The 19,851-nt window shown below is 37.5% G+C and overlaps 1 protein-coding gene and 1 long non-coding RNA gene across 2 annotated transcripts in view; one reads left to right on the forward strand and one right to left on the reverse strand.

Moving 5' to 3' along the window:
• The window catches only part of LOC138403245 (uncharacterized), a 126,351-nt gene extending 106,707 nt beyond the window's left edge, over positions 1-19,644 (reverse strand). Inside the window, exon 1 of the long non-coding RNA XR_011237545.1 lies at positions 19,631-19,644. This is a non-coding gene — a long non-coding RNA (uncharacterized lncRNA). The remainder of the gene's footprint in view (positions 1-19,630) is intronic.
• LOC117988252 (putative leucine-rich repeat-containing protein DDB_G0290503) overlaps positions 1-19,851 on the forward strand; it is a 150,060-nt gene that overhangs the window by 108,803 nt on the left and 21,406 nt on the right. The window lies entirely within an intron of this gene.

Consider the following 19,851-nt stretch of genomic DNA (forward strand, 5'->3'; position numbering starts at 1 on the left):
TATCCAGGTGTCTGAGCTGCGGCGGCGTCACGACGATATTACCGCTAATAGCTTTATGTCGGCCTCTCCGTCCTGTCTACTGGCGGCGCTATTGTGCAGATTGCAGACTTCAAACATAATATACCCGTTACATAGATGAAACCTTCGGGTGCAAGGCACGTGGCAGCCGACCCGCTCTGTGTCTATCCAGGCCTTATCCAGGTGTCTGAGCTGCGGCGGCGTCACGACGATATTACCGCTAATAGCTTTATGTCGGCCTCTCCTTCCTGTCTACTGGCGGCGCTATTGTGCAGATTGCAGACTTCAAACAGTATACTCGTTTACTACTAAGTATGCAGGTTAAACAGGGGCTTCGTCTGCTAGGGTGGTATTATAGGCTTTTCAGTGTAATTATGACAACAAAAAATCCAAACTCCAAATAAAGTTCTATGTTTTTTTGGTTTTTGCTACGATCTTTCCTTAGTGACGGTCTACAATATTACAAAGAAAACCCTCAGTAAAATTTTATGTTTCTAGGCATAGTGGTTTGAGCTGTACCTACTACATAGATAGTTTCTGCATTTCAAGATTTAGACACGATTACACCCGTAAGTTTTACTCACGTAAGTATCTTACGTAATTAATTGACAACTTTACTAAGGTAAATGTAGGTACGTACTTAAGAAGAATGTTACAGAAGTTGACATGTTAAGAATGTTTACATTAGTAAATTCGTAATTTAAGCATGACGTAAGCTACTTACTTGAGTAAAAGTTACAGGTGTATCCGCGGCTTTAAATCCGAGGATAATTTACATTTTTAGATTTTAAATTGCTCCGAAAAAAAACTTCATTGAATCAGAATTTTATTCATTGCTCAGCGTAAAGTTTTTAATAGAACTGTAATTTAAATGGAGCAGTATATCCTTTGGTAGGCTCGGCGAGGATAAAACAATGAAGCTTCGTCGTCCAGGTGGCGATGCGGTTTGCCCTCACGACGCCATTACCGCTAATGGGTTTATGTCGGGACTTGCCTACTTCCGTCTGCGCACTCCATTCGTTACGACGTTATTTAAAAAGTCTTTATTTTAGTCATCATCATGATCACCCTATCGCTGGCTCACTACAGAGCACGGGTGTCCTCTCAGAGTGAGAAGGGTTTTGGCCATAGTCTACCACGCTGCCCATGGGCGGATTGGTAGACTTCACACCCCTTGGAGAACATTATGCAGAACTCTCAGGCATGCAGGTTTCTTCACGATGTTTTCCTTCACCGTATTTTAGTACTTTTAATTAATGTCTTATGTGATACTAGATGATACCCGCGACTTCGTCCACCTGGATTTGGTTTTTAAAAATCCCGTGGGAACTTTAATTTTCCGGGATCAAAAGTAGCAAGTAGCTTATGTCCTTCCCCGGGATGCAAGCTATCTCTGTACCAAATTTCATCAAAATCGGCTAGACGGATGGGCCGTGAAAAGCTAGCAGACAGATAGACAGACACACTTTCGCATTTATACTTAATATTAGTATGGAATAGTATGGATTCTGTATTTAACATCGATTTGAGGTGCCTCAACACCAACAGGTGCCTCGACGTTTGAAAAGGTAATACGACATAGCTCAGCGAGTTGCGAAGCTGAAGTGGCAATGGGCAAGGGCAGTTGGCACATATAGTTTGACACGTTGCGTCGATATACTTTGGGGTCCCAAGGTGCTAGAATAGCAACCTCGCACCCGAAAACGCAGCATTGGAAGATCTTCCACTAGGTAGACAGATGACATCGAATGAGCTGTTGATGAGCTGTTGACATGAATGGAGCCATGGGAGCCGATGGATTCAGGCAACGTGGCGATGCAAGACCGTGGCGTCTGGAAGTCCCTATACTTAAAAGCAGTGGACGTCTATTGGTTGACGATGATGATGATGATAAGATGAGATTATTCAGTAGCAACCACAGGTAATGCACCCACGAGTCCTGATAGTCCATATTTCACTCCTACGACGAGTATCATCATTATCATCATCCCATAGACGTCCACGGCTGGACATAGACTTCCACACGCCACGGTCTTGCGCCGCCTGAATCTAGCGGCTCCCTGCGACTCGTCTGATGTCGTCCGTCGTCCTAGTTGGGGGTCTTCCAACGCTGCGCCTGCCGGTGTGAGGTCGCTATTCCAGCACCTTGGGACCCCAACATCTACCGGTTTTACAAACTTCACTTCACTTCAGCTTTGCAACCCGTTGAGCTTTGTCCGTTACTCTAGTTTTCCTACGGTTCTCCTCATTTCTGATTTGATCACGTAGAGAAACTCCAAGCGAATTATAGTGGAATAATATGAGAAAAATACATCACTAGAGCTCATAGATAATATACATTAGTGTTTCAATATAGCGGATGGTGCATTATTGCTATTGAAACAATGCAAGGTTACTCTTATTGCGCTATAAATAATAGTCGTATATTAGATCCCTCCTGGATGCAACATTCAATCATAATAATTGGTTGTAAAGCAAGATAGGCTTCTGTAGGGAACGTTTTTATTACTATCTGAATACAATCTTAGACTAGCGCTTGTTAGGTGCTAGTTTGAATTCAAATGACTTCGTTCATGTGAATTGTGAATTTCCCCGTAAAAACTTTTCGATTTAAGTACTTGAGTAAATGGTAAATATGCTATGACGTTTTCAGGACACAAGATCCATATCTACCAGATTTTGTCGAAATCGGTTTAGCGGTTTAGCTGCAATGAAAAAGTAACAAACACACAGAGAGAAAATTCTTGATTTATACTAAATATGTATATTATTATTATTGGTATATACAGGGTGTAACCAGACCGCTAGCAAAAACGAAGATTGATAGTACTGATTAGTGATTATTACTGATATGATACCACAAAAAAAGAAAAAAAAAAGAAAAAATCCTATATTTTGTAAAAGTTCACGATAATATATTTTGCAAATAAAAAAACATCTGACTGACGCTAGAGGCCAACGTACGTTGCGGAAGTAGGCCAAGTCAATGCCACGTCGTAGGTGGGACATTGACCCGAGTTTTGCACGCATTGTGGGTTTGAAAAATACTAAATCACTAAAACTACAAAATAAGACAAATAGTTATTAGCATTGAATTTTGTTAAGGAAGTATAACAATAACGCCAAGTTTTTGCAAGCATTCTGGTTACACCCTGTATTATAATTTTCTAGTTAGAAATTAAGGTACACAACTACACACAGAATAGAGTGCACCTGTATTTGGGGCACACACCTAATTACTTACCTATTATTGGTATCTCCTGCTTAGTGGACAGTGGATAGTCAACTTTGAGTTTGTTGTGGGCTCTTCTCAGACCTGGGCGAACCCTCGTAGCTTTAGTTTTAAGTTTGCGTAATAATTATCACCACTATATCTTAGAAATCCAACATCTGACTATCAAAAAGAGTTATTAATTACCTATTTTGAATAAATCATTTGACTTTGACTTTGATTGGCTTTTGAATCGAGGTTTTTTTACAAAATTATTTTTCAAAATTTTTCAGAATTTCCACGGGGGCGAAGCCAAATATTTAGTTTAATATACTCTCGAGGATACATTTGCAGTGTGTTCTAGTGTCTCATGTAAATAGTATCAGTATTAGCACATGTGGTACTTACTGGGTTGGCTAACTTTGGTCATAACCCACTTTACGACCGGCAGTCAGACAAGCTAATGCGCGGTGTCGACGCCTTGGTTATTAAATAAGATGTAATCGCTTGACCTCATTTGTTTAGTCATTACCATTACAATATTTTTTTTACGATAAGTATTATTAAGGATGATTCATATTCGACCGCGTCGGGACCGAGCCGTGCTACGTCGAGTCGCGGAATAGGGCCTTACCATCTGGCTTTTTTGCAACGCGTATCTAGTCAACGCTGACCTTTATCTATAAGTACTAATCTATATTCTAAACTAATATTACAAAGAGGTAAAGTTTGTAAGTTTGTTTGTAGGAAGTAATCTCTGGAACTACTATGAAATTTTGAAACAATTTTGAATATTCTTTCACCAACTAGAAAACTATATTATTCCTGTGAGATGTGAGAGTGACATGACATGGCTACATATCTTTATTTAGAGATCCCTACGAAAATTGTAATAAGCTACCCGTGCGAAGCGGGGGCGGGTTACTAGTCTAAATATATAAAAGGAAAAGGTGACTGACTGACTGACTGACTGATCTGTCAACGCACAGCTCAAACTACTGGACGGATCGTGCTGAAATTTGGCATGCAGATAGCTATTATGACGTTGGCATCCGCTAAGAAACGATTTTTGAAAATTCAACTCTTGAGGGGGTGAAATAGGGGTTCGTAATATTGTGTAGTCCACGCGGACGAAGTCGCGAGCATAAGCTAGTCTAGTATAAGACTGAACACCACATTTACCGTTAATCGTTTCGTTAGCTTATCACGTTCAACGTTTACGTGTTATTTGCGAGTACAAGTTGGAGTAAACAATGCTGGCAGTGTTATTCAGGAATGATTCAGGGTTTTAATACATAAAGCGCTTACAATCATGCACTTTCTCTCGCTTCGCTCAGTGTTTTCCTCATCAGCAGTGATCGGTCAGCGTTATTCAGGATCACCTCATAATAATTGTAATGTTGACCTATCAGTGCAGACAGTATTTATGAAGAACGCGCGGTAGCTTCAGCACGGTTCAGGCCCGGTGCGGTCTAGTACGATTCCTCCTTTAGTCAGTATTGACCCATAAAAATTACAGCATATATTTTATAATTACTATGGTTTAAAGATACATAGAGAAATTCTGTACTAAAATTGTACATCTCACTTCCATAATTTTTTCATAATATCAGGTAATTAATGTAAAGGTGAAAACTGGTCCACGACTTTTCCGCGTGAATTTATTGATACGTTTTGTAACTGATACTCACAGAAGCTAATTTTTGGACCATTTCTAAATTGGATTGAATTTCAGCGTTTTTATAGTAGGTATATAAAATCTACCAAAAAGCAATGTTTTCATTGACAGCTTAGTATAATTCACTGAGATCTTAATTTTACACTAAATCTGGTCCCATCTAAGAAAACTGATTACAAATTGGAGTACCTAGCACTCGGGATGCGAGGGCACAAATAGGGCGTGATATTAGAGATATCTTACTCGGTAGGAACCGCCATTTGTAATAAAAAATAACGTATTTTTATTTATTATCCACGAAGGAACGGAAACGACGTTTGGTGGAAATTGTTGCATTTGCCTTTACATATATTGGGTCAATTGTTACGCATTATATAGCTATAAGATATATAGTATTTTGTAGGTATTACGATAATAGGCTAATAGGGCGCGTTGCAAGTTATTTAAAAAAAAAATTGTTTTTACGAAGCTGTTCACATACATAGCGTAAATTATTCCTTGAAAATTGATCCTCGAAACCTAATATATAGAAATAGCACATTGTTAACTAAGTATGTAGTTATTTACCTACGTACCAGTTTTTACATGGAGTGAATGTTTTGTGTAGTTCAGTAGCTCGTACAATTTACTAATACTATGTTTCTTTGATTTCAGGTACGGGTTGCTTTACTGAATAACAACCAACCAACAGTTACTGATATTCCAAAACTTTAGTAAGTCTATTATTACAGACAAAAAACTTAAAGAGTGATCCTATAAGGGGTCCTTTTTAGAGGTGCGGCCCCAGGACCAAATCGCCGACCTCCCGAATAGGAGGCTGACGTCTTAAGAGCTTGTCCAGAAGGAGCGTATTCGCCGCGATTCTCTCGTGCGTATCACGTGCGACCGTTTTGCCCAGAGAGTTTCGCTCATTACTGGCGTTTTACGCGCGAGTGAAGAAACGCGCGTCATCATCTGGACGGAATATATGTAGCTCTAGTATCTCAGGAACGCGCGAGTGTCTACGCGCGTAAACCGCCTCATCGGGACAGGTTCTAAGTAACAGGCAATAGGTGCTTGTGCAATATTTATGTGTGAACGCTTAATTAAACGTTGTCCGCGCTTTGACCTGCCACCCGTCTCACACAGGTCAACGCGCCGCGCCCTGTTTACTCTATATTAATATTTCTTTCACGAAAACTACTGGCACTTTGCGCTATTATAATTAAAAATAAGTACCTCCGATTTTTAGATTAATGAAAGTCTATGTTTTAGGGTTGCGTACCTTAAGGAAAAACGGAACCCTTATAGGATCACTTTGTTGTCTGTCTGTCTGTCAAGAAACCTATAGGCTACTTCCCGTTGACCTAGAATCATGGTAGCACACGTATGGGGTAGCATCTGAAAACCGTGAATTTGTGGTTTCATCACAAAAAAAAAATTAAAATGTATTTACGAACAAATAATTTTCAACTATCAAAGTAAGATTAATAAGGATAAGTAGGATTATAAGGGCTTTACTTGTACATTCTAAAACAGATTTTTATTTATTTTTATGCATCATAGTTTTTGATTTATCGTGCCAAATGTCGAAAAAATACGACTGTAGCTCGGAACCCTCAATGCGTGAGTCTGGCTCGCTCTTGGCTGTTTTTTTATAATTTTTAGGGTTCCGTACCTCAAAAGGAAAAACGTAACCCTTATATCACTTTCACTTTCATATCCATGGATTAGCAACAAACTAACTAGAAATTAGGTATAACTAAAAATAATAATTGATTACTAAACACTTTCCGTGCCGCAATAGCGTAAGCCTTTCCACGAAAGTAGAGTTCAAATGTAATAAATGACCGTTTTAATAAGCCTAATATTTCTATTATCACGATATCAAAATAATTAGCGTGCTCTTATCCGTAAAATTATTACGTTACTGCGTTACTGAAGTGTAATATTACGTGCGGTTACGTGCGCTTCGTGATTTTGTGTATTACCTCCTTAATGTAATGTCACTCAGAGCTAGCACGCAACTGGGATACGGAAAAATTCTGTGAGAAAAACGAGTGGCAACGCTTAATGTTGTAGGCTAGGAGATGGCATGTAAATCTATGCACAGGTAAGTTCGAATAAAACTCTATGTATATACGTTTTTCTGTCTTTTATATAATTTGACTGACTGACATCAACGTACAGCTCAAACTCGAACAAACCAAACCACCCAAATACCCAGTGTCTAGAATCGTGAGCAAATGATGTATTGCAACAATCATCGTATTTATCGTGGAATGTATAGTCGGTATATATAACGGTTTTGTTTTTTGTAACCATCGCTAGATCTATCTCAAACAGCAGATTTAGGCACTATAAATTTAATTTGAAGACCTACTGAAAACTTTATTCTTCTACCTTTACATAGATAATAACTCTATTGCAGACTATTGAGATGCAGCTCTACCAGAGATATGATTTTTTTATTATCTACTCGTAGCGTTAGTTTTAAGTTTGCGTAAAAATTATCACCACTCAATCTAAAAATTATCATCAGAAAATCAGAAAATTATCATCATCTTTACAAATACAAACCGACTATCAAAAAGCGTAATTTTTTTACCTACTTTGAATAAACGTTTTGACTTTTGACTTTTACTAATTCTTTATCAATGAGCTGTACAGTGTACCTACATAGAAAATTCTTGTAGTCCTGCGTCGGCATCTCTTAAACTATAATGTCGCATAAAGTAGCTATAAATAGGGTGACTACAAAATCCATAATCTTGAGTCTAATAGTTTCTTTGGTTTGGTATTTGCTTCGATATTTTTAGTAACCTGTACTTGTACTAAAATACTACAGTAGTACCTACTAAAATCCCGGATAGGTTACTAAACAGACCAAAATATAATGTTTTTATATTTTACTTTTACTTAATACCACGAGATTTTTAAACACCTAAAGGAATTAAGTTTTTAAAAATCTCGTGGGAGCTCTGATTATCCGAGACAAACATTGAGACAAAAAGTAGTTTATGTCCATCCCCGGGATGCGAGCTATCTCTGTACCAAATTTCGTCAAAATCCGTTAAAGAGATGGACCTTAATAGCTAGGTAAATAGAACAGACACACTTTCGTATTTTACTATATTTGTAAGAATGTAAAAAATATTGCTTTGCGGCTCTTACACCTCTTGCCTTGTCTCGAATCCAGATCAGCTTTATGGTCACAGCAGTGCAGAGTGTAGGGATATCTACTCGTGTGGTAGTAGGAGCCATTGTACTCAACTATTGAAGCGATTTATTATCGCCCCAGTTAAAACACGATTGCGTCTTTCGCTTCATTGTTGGCTTTTCAGTCGATGAAAGAGAAATTAAACCGTGTATTCTGATAATACTAAGGGCTTCTTTGTTTAATGCGGCTATTATATTTTTTCGTAAATGCTTTTGTTTGTGGCCATTTTTGTTGTAATTTGAATGCGTAGTTATGTAGTCGTGTGGAGGTGACCTGAGAATCAGTACCCTTATTATAAATGCGAAAGTGTGTTTGTTTGTTGGTTTGTCCTTCAATCACGTCACAACGGTGCAACGGATTGACGCGATTTTTTGAATGGATATAGATAAAGACCTGGAGAGTGACATATTATGCTACTTTTTATCCCGGAAAATCAAAGAGTTCCCACGGGATTTTAAAAACCAAATTCCACGCGGACGAAGTCGCGGGCATCAGCTAGTAAATAATATTACCTACCTGCTGATGCACGCGACGTCATATGCATGGGCTTCGATTTTTTTAATACTGCGGGAATTCTTATACTTGTTTCCCACGGTGCGTGATATTGCGGACAGACGCGGACCAGCCCCCCAATTGTGTAAGAATAACCATTTCATGGCTATCGCAATCGTCAAGAATTCTTTGATTGGCTGTGAAAAAATGTAAACAGCGAATCAACCAATCAAAGGGCAGAATTTCTTGACGATTGCGATAGCCATGAAATGGTTATTCTTACACAATTGGGAGGAAGACACACCAATGCAAACGGAAGGGTAGGGACCATCATCAACAACACAAGTCACAAGTCTGCCGCGGTGCGATCCGTAGTGAGTCGCCGATTTGCCACAGATTTAAACACAATTTCGCAGTATGAATTTACACTTTTGAAAAAGAAGTGGTTGCATAATATTATGTTTTGTGGATACCTATTCAGATTTTTAGCTAATTTTACATCAAGGTGAAATAACAAGGATTTCTATCATTTAGCTGCCTATTTTTTAGAAGATCCAATTTTTTATTGACGACTAGATGATACCCGCGACTACGTCCGCGTGGATTTAGGTTTTTTAAAATCCCGTGGGAACTTTTTAATTTTCCGAGATAAAAAGTAGCCTATGTCCTTTCCCGGGGTGCAAGCTATCTCTGTACCAAATTTCATCTAAATCGGTTGAACGGTTGGGCCGTGAAAAGCTTGTAGACAGCAGACAGACAGACGGATAGAAAGACAGAGAGACACACTTTCGCATTTGTAATATTAGTATGGATGGATGTAAGTTTCGCTTGATACTTCATTTTGTTAAAACGTTTTTGTAAAACACTAACCATGGTGACAACTGCAGGAAATGCCATGTTTAAAAAATAGCATTCCCATCATAAACTGGTGAAAGCGAGAAACTGATCTGGCATGTTTACGACTTTTTAACGTTCAAGACTGTAAATTATTTTTATAATTTATTGGGGAAAAGGTTTCTATGTCACTCGGTCATTAGATATTTCCTGATATGTTTAATTTTCTGGCCATTCAACGAGGTAACGCTGCCAGCGTTCTGGGCACCCTGCCTCGTTGCGATGGTTTAGATGATATTTTCGATCTGTAATTTTTACGTTCAATTGTTTAAATTCATTTTATGTTATTTTAAAGTAACTTACGATTTAATGCTGAGCTGATACCTACCATTTTTCAGGTTATGACACACCACACATTACATGCTTTATTCTGGCGCTTCTATCATTTGAGCATGAGTTTTTAAATAGCTACTCAAGCAGTAGAAGCGCTTATAGGCTATCTGTAACTGTAGGTTATCTGTAGGTAGGTACCATCTTCTAGATAAATGTAAATATGTTACCTGAAAGATAACGATCCAATGTGCGGAGTTAAAAATCCAATCGTTTTTCGAAAGCTACAGTTCCTAAAAGCGGTCAAATTGCTGATTACAGATGCTAAAATCAGCATGTATGCGTTGGCCCTTACTCGTGTAACATTTGAAATGCATGAATGATGTTGAGCTATCGACTTTCAAACGCTTTCCTTAACTTTTCTCCGGAATAACGTAAATGAGCTAGATACAACACGAACGAAAAAAAGTTTTTGTGACTTTTTTAGATAGTAGCAGAAAAACGAAGTCGTAATTGAATTTAGCGAGTAAAACAAGATCGGGATACGTGAGAGTCACCGTTGAAATCTCTAGGTAGAAATCGGTTAAAGCAACATTCTACACACGATTTAAGAACTACATAGTAGAGAGAGAGATCCAGCGCATGCCAGACCTTCGGTATTTTATAAAAGCTAATCGGGGTATGAGGCGGAGGGATGCCTCGATTGCCATCTCGACCTGTCGCGTACTATACCTAGCTGCCTTTCATGATTCTCGGGTCAACGGGAAGTACCAACCAACCCCTTTTCTTGACAGACAAACAGACAGACACACACCGAACTCGAAGTGATGATAATAAGGGTTCCTTTTTTCCTTTTGAGGTACGGAAACCTAAAAATCAAAATCTATTTATTAGTTGAAAATTTTGAAAATATTACAATAAAACTTAAAGGTGCTGATAGACTTAAGCATTCACTTGTAACAGGCCATCGAGCATTCGCCGTTTTTATTTTTGTCGAACTGAACAACGAGCCGAGCCATTTTCTGTGATTAACATTCGCACGAATGCTCATTACAAGTGAATGCTCAAGTCTATCAGCACCTTTAAGCTAGAGGTGCCAAGAATACTTACTGCATTTCCACGCTGGACAGCCAGGCTGATCCGTTGCGCAAAAAATGAGCCAGCCCTTCTGTCAACAGATGAGTCTATTAATCGCGGTAAATATAACTCTATTTTGATGCCGTTACATGGGATTTTGTTTTACTTCGTTTTGTATTCTAGATGTGTCGATACAAATTGATAAAGCATGTCAAAGTTCGTAGATATAACTTTATTACGACGAAAACTTCCGAGCCCACGTACCTATTCACTCATACTTTTTAGGGTTCCGTACCCGAAAGAGACCCTTCTTCTTCATTCTGGGCTGGTTTCCGCACTTAAAAACGAGACCCTATTATTAAGCATCCGCTGTCCGTCCGTCCGTTCGTCTGTCTGTCAGCAGGCTAGATATCGTGAACTGTAATAGGTAGACAGTGGAAAATTTCACAGAATGTGTATTTCTATTGCCGCCATAACAGAAAAAAAACAAACTAGCTGATGCCCACGACTTCGTAAGCGTGGATTCATGTTTTTCAAAATCCCGTGGGAACCCTTTGATTTTCCGGGATAAAAAATAGCCTATGTCCCTCTCCAGGTTTTAAACTATACCCATGCAAAAAATCATGCCGATCCGTTGCTCCGTTGCGACGTGATTGAAGGACAAACCAACAAACAAACACACTTTCACTTTTATAATAGGGGTGGTGATTTCAAAATGGCCGCCAATAAAATTATGAAAATTTAAAAGTATTATATCATGTACGATGGTGCGGAACCCTTCGTGTGCCAGTCCGACTCGCACTTGACCTAGTTTTGTATCAAAATCCACCTTTTAGTTTATATCGTGATTTAGGGAGAAAAACTGTCCCGGCTCCCGATTCCCCGGGCACAACGACGACGTGACCTGTCTCGTTATTGGAACTGGGAACAAGCGGACCTAAGTTGACTAAACTCTTGTCACCATAGTCGACATTTAGGTTATTAGCTTTAAATAATAAAAAACTGTATAAGTCAATTTGGGAAAAAATAGGGGGGAGAAGTTTTTATAGAAAAGTTCTAACTATTGTTATTTTTACTTGAAATTTGGAAAGTATGGTTCATTCTAGGGGGTAGGTATCAGATAAGAAAGGATCTAACTATATTCTCCCCCTAAGGGAGTAAAATGGGGGTGGAAGGGTTATATGAAAATCCTATGTTTTTGAAATTAGAGATACGAAAATTGGCATTTCGGTATTCTGGGCTCCGTGTCTTAAGGTGAGACTGAGTGAGTAGGTAAGTGAGGCTTTTTGCAGTGGGAAAATTTCAGATCTCATGAGAAACCAGAAGTTTTACGCGGACGAAGTCGCGGGCATCTGCTAGTGTTTTATATGGGTCGTTATTAAAGTTACAGAGCGGGTATGTTATTTACAGAGGCGCGTGATTTTTTTTGGAGTAAGCTTTTATGTAGGTGATACAGTGATTTTACAATTTTCTAAATCTATCTATGTACTTACAAATATCATAAATACCTACTTTTAAATGTTTTTGCTAGCACTTTTATTTTAGTTTTTCTATGTCAAAAATAAGGGTTTTAATTAGGCATTAAATTTTTGTATTTTTTTTGCGCTATGTTCATTGACTTATTATAGTAGATATCATATCACTGGCCATGTTACAGTATTAATTATTAATTATTATTGTTGCTTATGGATTGACTTAATCATTGGGTTACTTGTTACAACTTAATTATGCCTAATCATCTCTTGTCATAATCTAAACTTATTAGGAAGTACAATGTAGGTACCACAGACGTTTATCCCTAGGTAGGTATGTCCTACGTAGGACTTTCGAAATGCTGAAAAACCAACAAAAGTAAATAGGTTTTTACCTACATAATTTTAAGTAGAGCAGAGCTGTGGCAGAGCCCTTTTATGATTAATTGGTAGTTTCAACTTGTTACATAAAATTAATTTCATAGAGAATCCTAATAATATAGGTACATAAGAAGGCGATATTTTTTATTCACAACTTTTTCTATTTACATTAACAAAACAGGTGTAGCCATAAAATAGTTTATCGATTCCGAAATAGCACAGAGGCGAGATGTCTGTACGTTATTTTTGATTAAAACAATAGGAAGATCGATACAACCGGCTGAGCTCGGAGCAATGACCACTCTAGCATTTGAATCGATACATCGATTGATGATTAACAGAAAAATCAATTAACTAAACTCGATTAACTTAAAACTAAAATCCTTTATAGGATAGGAACCCTTATAGAATCACTTTGTTGTCTGTCTGTCAAGAAACCAACAGTGTACTTCCCGTTGACTTGAAATTTGGCAGGTAGGTAGGTCTTATAGCAGACATTAGGGGAAAAATGTGAAAACCGTGAATTTAGGGTTACATCACACAAAAAAAATCAAATTGTGTTCATGAACTAATAATTAGTATTCTCAATTTTCGAAGTAAGATAACTATATCAAGTGGGGTATCATATGAAAGGGTTTTACCTGTACATTTCAAAATAGATTTCTATTTATTTTTGTGCATCATAGTTTTTTAATTATCGTGTAAAATGTTGAAAAAATACGATTGTAGTACGGAACCCTCGGTGCGCGAGCCTGACTCGCACTTGGCCGGTTTTATTCTCTACAATCAAAAGAAGTAAAAATCCTCTTTTTTATCACACTGATAAGTTCAAAACCTTCATTAATACTACAGGTGTAACAACTAACAATCTAAGAAATTGTTTTATCGATTTCCAAATTGCTTAGGGCGAGGTGCCTGTTCGAGTTTAATTTCGATTAAAACAATTGAAACAATCTGGCCGACCTGCCGAGTAGAGAGCATTGACTCCGCTCCCAAGTAATTGCTTCGATACATCGATATGTCAGATATCGATATGATTAGAAAAGTCGATTTACGATTGCTGTTAATGCATCTTCAACTTTAACGGAATGTTCCTTTGAATATAAGTTTGAATTATTTATTATCAATTGTAATTTTACTTGTTAAATTGGAGGAAAATTCTAAATTAATCCTGGAAAATCCCGCGGACGAAGTCGCAGGCATCATCTAGTTTATATTAGTAAGTGAGATATACGCAAAGGGATAATATATCCTCGGTAATTGAACATAATAATAATGATGCAGAAGCGCAAATTGATTTATCGATCACGATCGAACCAAATTATATTTGGTGGAGTCGAAGCCATTGACCTTTCTCTTGATTACCTAGTGTTATAAATACATCGATCTAACGTGGGCGGTAAAAATCTTAGGATGCGTTCACTATTTTTAAGATTTTCTTCTTCATCCTAGCATGTTTACGGCATTATGCTAAGAATTTTAAACCGATTTTGTAAATAATTGACAAAGTTTTGGATAGAAGCACGCGTTACAGCAGGCGAGGAAGTCTGAAATACTTGATTACTTATACTATACTTGATTGAGTACTGAAATCACTTGACAATTTTTATTCGCATGCGGTGTTTTTGTTTACCTGCATCCCGGGGAAGGACATAGGCTACTTTTTATGCTGAAAAATCAAAGAGTTTCCACGGGATTTTTAAAAACCTAAATCCACGCGGACGAAGTTGCAGGAATCATCTAGTTCATATGATAAATATTTGCTATAATCCGCTAAACTTGAAAAATATTTATATAAAAGGAATAGCTGACTGAATCACTGATTTATCAACGCACAGCTCAAACTACTGGACGGATCAGGCTGAAATTTGGCAAGCAGATATCTAAGTATTATGACGTAGACATCCGCTGAGAAAAGGATTTTTTCAACGGGAAGTACCCTGTAGGTTTCTTGACAGACAGACAAAAATGTGATCCTATGAGGGTTTCGTTTTTCCTTTTGAGGTACGGAACCCTAAAAAAGATACTATACAAGGAAACAAATGTGGACCTAGCTTTTGTTTCACTAAGCTTCACGAATTTTCCTAAAGTTTCTAGAACGATGTCCGCGTTATTGATGTTGGTATTAAAAGATTAATTGAGAATTAGAATTTAATATTGGCGTGCGTTAGAGTTAATGTAGAATGTGGATGAATGGGAAATGACGGTGGGCAAACACGGAAGTGTCAAAGAAACATCAAACACACAATCTTACTTTATGAGATGTGTTTTTAAAATATCAAACGGTTGTGACAGACAGACGGGCGCTTTTGTGATGTTAAAGATTTCTGTTCTTTTGTTCTGAGGTATGGAAACTAAAAGTTAGCGTTTTTTCTTAAGTAATAAAATAAAATTGTTACTTATCTGAAATAGGCGTCTTTCTGACTATAAGGTATAACTTGGCTCATAACAACTAACAAGGCTATTTGTTAATCAATTAAAATAAAGCCAAGTGCGAGTCCGACTCGCACACGAAGGGTTCAGTAATCATCGTACCTATAAGAAATAACACTTTTAATTTTTTTTTAATGTGACCACAAATTCTTTTTTTTATTTTTTGCTAAATTTTATGGTTTTAGGTCAACTGGAACTACCCCATAGGTTTTGATTCTGTTGACGGGTCTTGCCAGACGGACAGACAACGAAGTGATCCTATAAGGGTTTATTTTTCTCTGGAGATACGGAACCCTAAAAACAAGAACAGAAATTGTATGCAAGGTCGAAATCAAGTCTGAGTGGGTCAGCTAGTACACTAATGAGTCTTTATTTGAATAGGCATCATTCTCTACATACCTAGTATAAAATGAAGTCGCTTTTCGCTGTCTGTATGTATGAACGCTTAGACCTTTTAAACTACGCAACGGAATTTAATACGGTTTTCATCAATAGATAGAGTGATTCAAGAGGAAGGTTTGTATGCATAGATTAATATTGTTTTGTTTTAATTTGTTGAAATATGATTATATTTGTTCAAGGTGTCTGGAGATATCAAGCTTAGAGAAAAGTAGGATAAACTCAAAAACTACTCAACTGATTTCAAAAATTCTTTCATTTATAGAAAGCTTAATTATCAACAAGTAGCCTGTGCTATATTTTATTTTCAGAAAATTAGAGATCCCTAGGAAAATAATAATAAAAATAAAAATAATGTGAATTAAGTCGTAAAAAATGATCTAATCTGTCAGAGAGCTTCCGTGGCGTGCGCTGCCTAAATAGCAAAAGTAACACGAAAATAATGTATAGTGGAATAGTTCCTCTCCCGTGCAAAGTCCAGAAGACCCACCCCGGGTGGCCAGTAAAAGAGTTATAAAAGTCAACGTGTGAAACGAGTATAATAGAATCTTGATTAAAATAATAAATTGAACGCTACAATAAATAATATTCTCGGAATGTATAATAAAATAATTAGAGTTATGGAATGACGTTTGTTAAACTTTGAGTAGGTCAAGTAGCGAGGAGTGCAGCATACTGGGTCGGGTGGCCAACTAGCAGACTGAAATAGCACGGGAACAGTTCACACATAGCTTAGCAAGCATACAGTTGTGCTACACAGCTACATGCTACTAGTGCGTAAAGCCGTCCTATGCCTGACATCTATCCGGGTATGTCGTATAGCCGTCCAACTATGATAACATAAGGGAATAATTAAAGAAAAAAAATTCGTCAAGAGTCATTTAGAGCAACGGAAGGGTTTTGCTGTATATTATAAATATTCTGCTGTAGCGTTTCGTTTCTAATAGAGAGATTTCATAATGGTCTTAGGTCTACAAGAAAACCGTTGAATCGTTTTATGACGTTCGCCACTTCCAACTCCATCGTACCAAAAGGTGCGGTGGAATTGGAAGTGGCGTAAATACACTCACATCAACAAACTAGCGTATTTTAGACTGTACCTACCTAGCTACTAACATCGCAGTGGCGCTGTTAACTGTCAACATTACGACGAACTGTATGATTGTTAAACTGTGGTTTGACAGTACAGGAACGCTACAATTTATTCAGATTCCTGACAAAGACGGATTAACAATTAACTATTAATGTAATCTGTAAACCAACCTTTGCTGTGATTAAATACATCATGAGTTCGGACTGTCTGAATAGTCAACCCTAAGTTTATTTTAATCAGTTTAAATCAAATCCTCGTGGTTTTGGATACAATACTAATAGCTGAATTTCTAAAACCCTTCTCTGCACGAAATGCATAAAATAAACCTATTTACCCTTAACCTGTAATTTACCCACTAAACCTATTTCATTATTAACAACAAGTACCACAACACACAATATCCTGCCTTCTTCAGCCATTCATCATCATCATCCTGTGGATGTCCACAGGAGGACAAATGCCTTCCCTAAATAGCACTACCACACCGTTCCTCTGCTTTCCTCATCCAGCCACATCCAGTCTCTTTATATCGTTAGTCCATCATGCTGGAGGACGTCCGGCACTACGCTTGCATACGCGGTCTCCACTCTAGGACTTTCCGGCTACAACGGCCACGCTCAGGGAAACTCCTAGCCCTCTCCACCATAGATCGCTAAGCGACTTAGAATTTGTGGACGAACCCATTGGCCAGTGTCCACGTTTCAGCGCTATACGTGAGGACGGGAAGGACACACACGTTAAAGACTTTCGTCTCAATCATTAAAAAAATATTTCTTTACACTTACAATGACTCAAAAAATATTCCTGAACGCATTTCGTATTTAAGAAATAGGTATAGTACGCGGCCGAAAGTAATCTACATCGACCTTTAGAAGGAGATAGCAAATTTGTAGAGCTCTAGCTCTGTCGTTGAGACCGACAAAACATCATATAGGTATGAGTGACAGAGACAATCCTCTACAAAGCCGAAATGTCATTCTAAAGGCCGATGTACATTACTTTTGCGTACTGTACCCGTATAAGATTTTACGTCTCACCAAACGTTGCTAGAATACGAGAATCGAAACACAATAACATCAAAGTAAAATGGACCTAAAGACCCTTGAATTGAAGTCAAAAATTCAATGCCACTGATTTTCATTTCGCAAGGTTTCCGCTTGGAGCGCTGGCTGTAGATGTGTAGACAAACTTGAGCATTAAAACAAGGCACTTAAAATCCAGTTTACTATAACGCAGAAGTGTTTCGACTCTCGAATTCTAGCAACGTTTGGTGTGACGTAAAATCTTATACTACGGGTACTGTACGTGCAGTGATCATGCCAAATCGTCCGTCGCGTCGTCTGGCCGCATAACACAGCTGACGACCTTGCGAATTACTACAGACAATTTAAATTTACATTTAAAAAGTCACCCGCCTTCCTTGATGTCTTTTCTTATCTCGGAATCATATTTTTCGTAAAAAGTCCACGTGTTTTACCTTGACTGTCGACGCCAGATTTTTTTGCATGTTTTTTTGTTGGCATTAGTTAATGATAGAAATTTTCCGGTTGACCCAGGTTGACTACTATTTATGTAATTTTATTGACGAAACTAATATAGGTTAGTTTAGGTCCTTATTTTACTAAAATATGAAAACAAGCGGACAGGTACAAACTAATCGGACTAAAAAATGAAAGGTACAGAGTATTAGAGATTTAGTATTAAAAGAGCTAGATAAACATCAAGGCCTTGAGCATGATGATATCAGAAATGTTAATTAAATTTTTGCTCAAAAATTTTTTTCAACTATTCAGCTATAAAGAAATAAAACCAAAATATTATTTTGAAATGAGTACGCCGACTCAAATTAAAGCAAAAATTTCCTGAATTGACCCGTCGAATATTTTCCTCGCCTTAATGTCTTGGTCGGCGGTAGACAAAAATCCTAGGTATTTCCGCAATGCTAGAAATTAGGGGCCCGGGGTCACTCGGGAACATTCTCACGTCTCTAATATCATACTTTATTTTATTATAACCCGAGCACCGGCAGAAAATTTTAAAGAGGTACTTAAAAACCTGCAAGTTGGTGTTGGTTTTTCTGCATTAGGATCTAATAAGGAAAACTAGAACTGAAAGCTGAACCATAGTGGTATTAGCACAACATCTCATGCATAATATAGCCACGAACCGGGTGCACTGAAATTTCAATTTTTAATAGATAGGTATTCGTACCTACCTATTCTAGCATCATTCCGAAAACAACTATAAAGTTTAAATACGCCACCACACCACGCCAGAAACGCCTGCCACTTCATTTTCTATTACTTCATTACTCTCTCTCTATTTAATTTTCTATTTCTATGTTTTGTATATATAATTTTTACATGTTTTGTATTTATTCAAAATATATATTATACATATTATATCAATTGTATAATATATATTTTGCCTGCTGCTCGGATGGCAAATGTTACAAACTTTCAGCTTTTGTCAAGCATCTTTTCAAAACTTCCCACTGGCTCTCCGTCCTTTATGTTATTGAGACATTCTGGGGCAATCTAGACACATATTACTGTATTATGTTGGAGAAAAGTGGAAACGTTATGAGAATTCAAATAGGTGTATGTACGAGTACCCACTTATTCATGTAATGTGTTTTGAATAGGTCGGTAATAATATTTGAATTTTTTTACTGAATTGGGCACAATTTTCTGAGCGCCAAAAACGTCTATAAAGTGCCTATATATTTCCAGGGCATAGAAATTTGTACAATATTCTTTTATTGTCTACGACTCCGTCTGAATAATAGATTTCTTTAGTCTAAGGAAATCAATATCCTACCTAAGTACCTACTTTACTCGTAATTCTACAGTACCTACTTGCTACAATTTCTGATATATTGAAGCTATATATCAGGCTCAGGACTCTACCATCGATTCGGAAAGCAGACTACGGAGGAAACCTCGCAAGAAACTAAGTTATAACAACTCTCGTGTATAAATAACTACAAAAATTATTATAACATAGGTATAACGCGTAAAATTTAACTCCTCGCGCGTTATTTTAACTTTCTGTTTTGTTGTTGTGTTAAATTTCTCGTCAATAGTACGATTTTGGTCCTAATTTAAAGGTGAACCGTACTTTTGACATGACAGTTGACCCATAGAGTTAAAATGGCGCGTGAGGAGTCATTTTTTACGGACTATACCTTAGTAGTATTAAGTGTTAGACAATGCATTACGTAACCCACCAATT

This window comes from Maniola hyperantus, chromosome 14 (genome assembly GCF_902806685.2).
Source record: "Maniola hyperantus chromosome 14, iAphHyp1.2, whole genome shotgun sequence".
Lineage (NCBI taxonomy): Eukaryota > Metazoa > Arthropoda > Insecta > Lepidoptera > Nymphalidae > Maniola > Maniola hyperantus.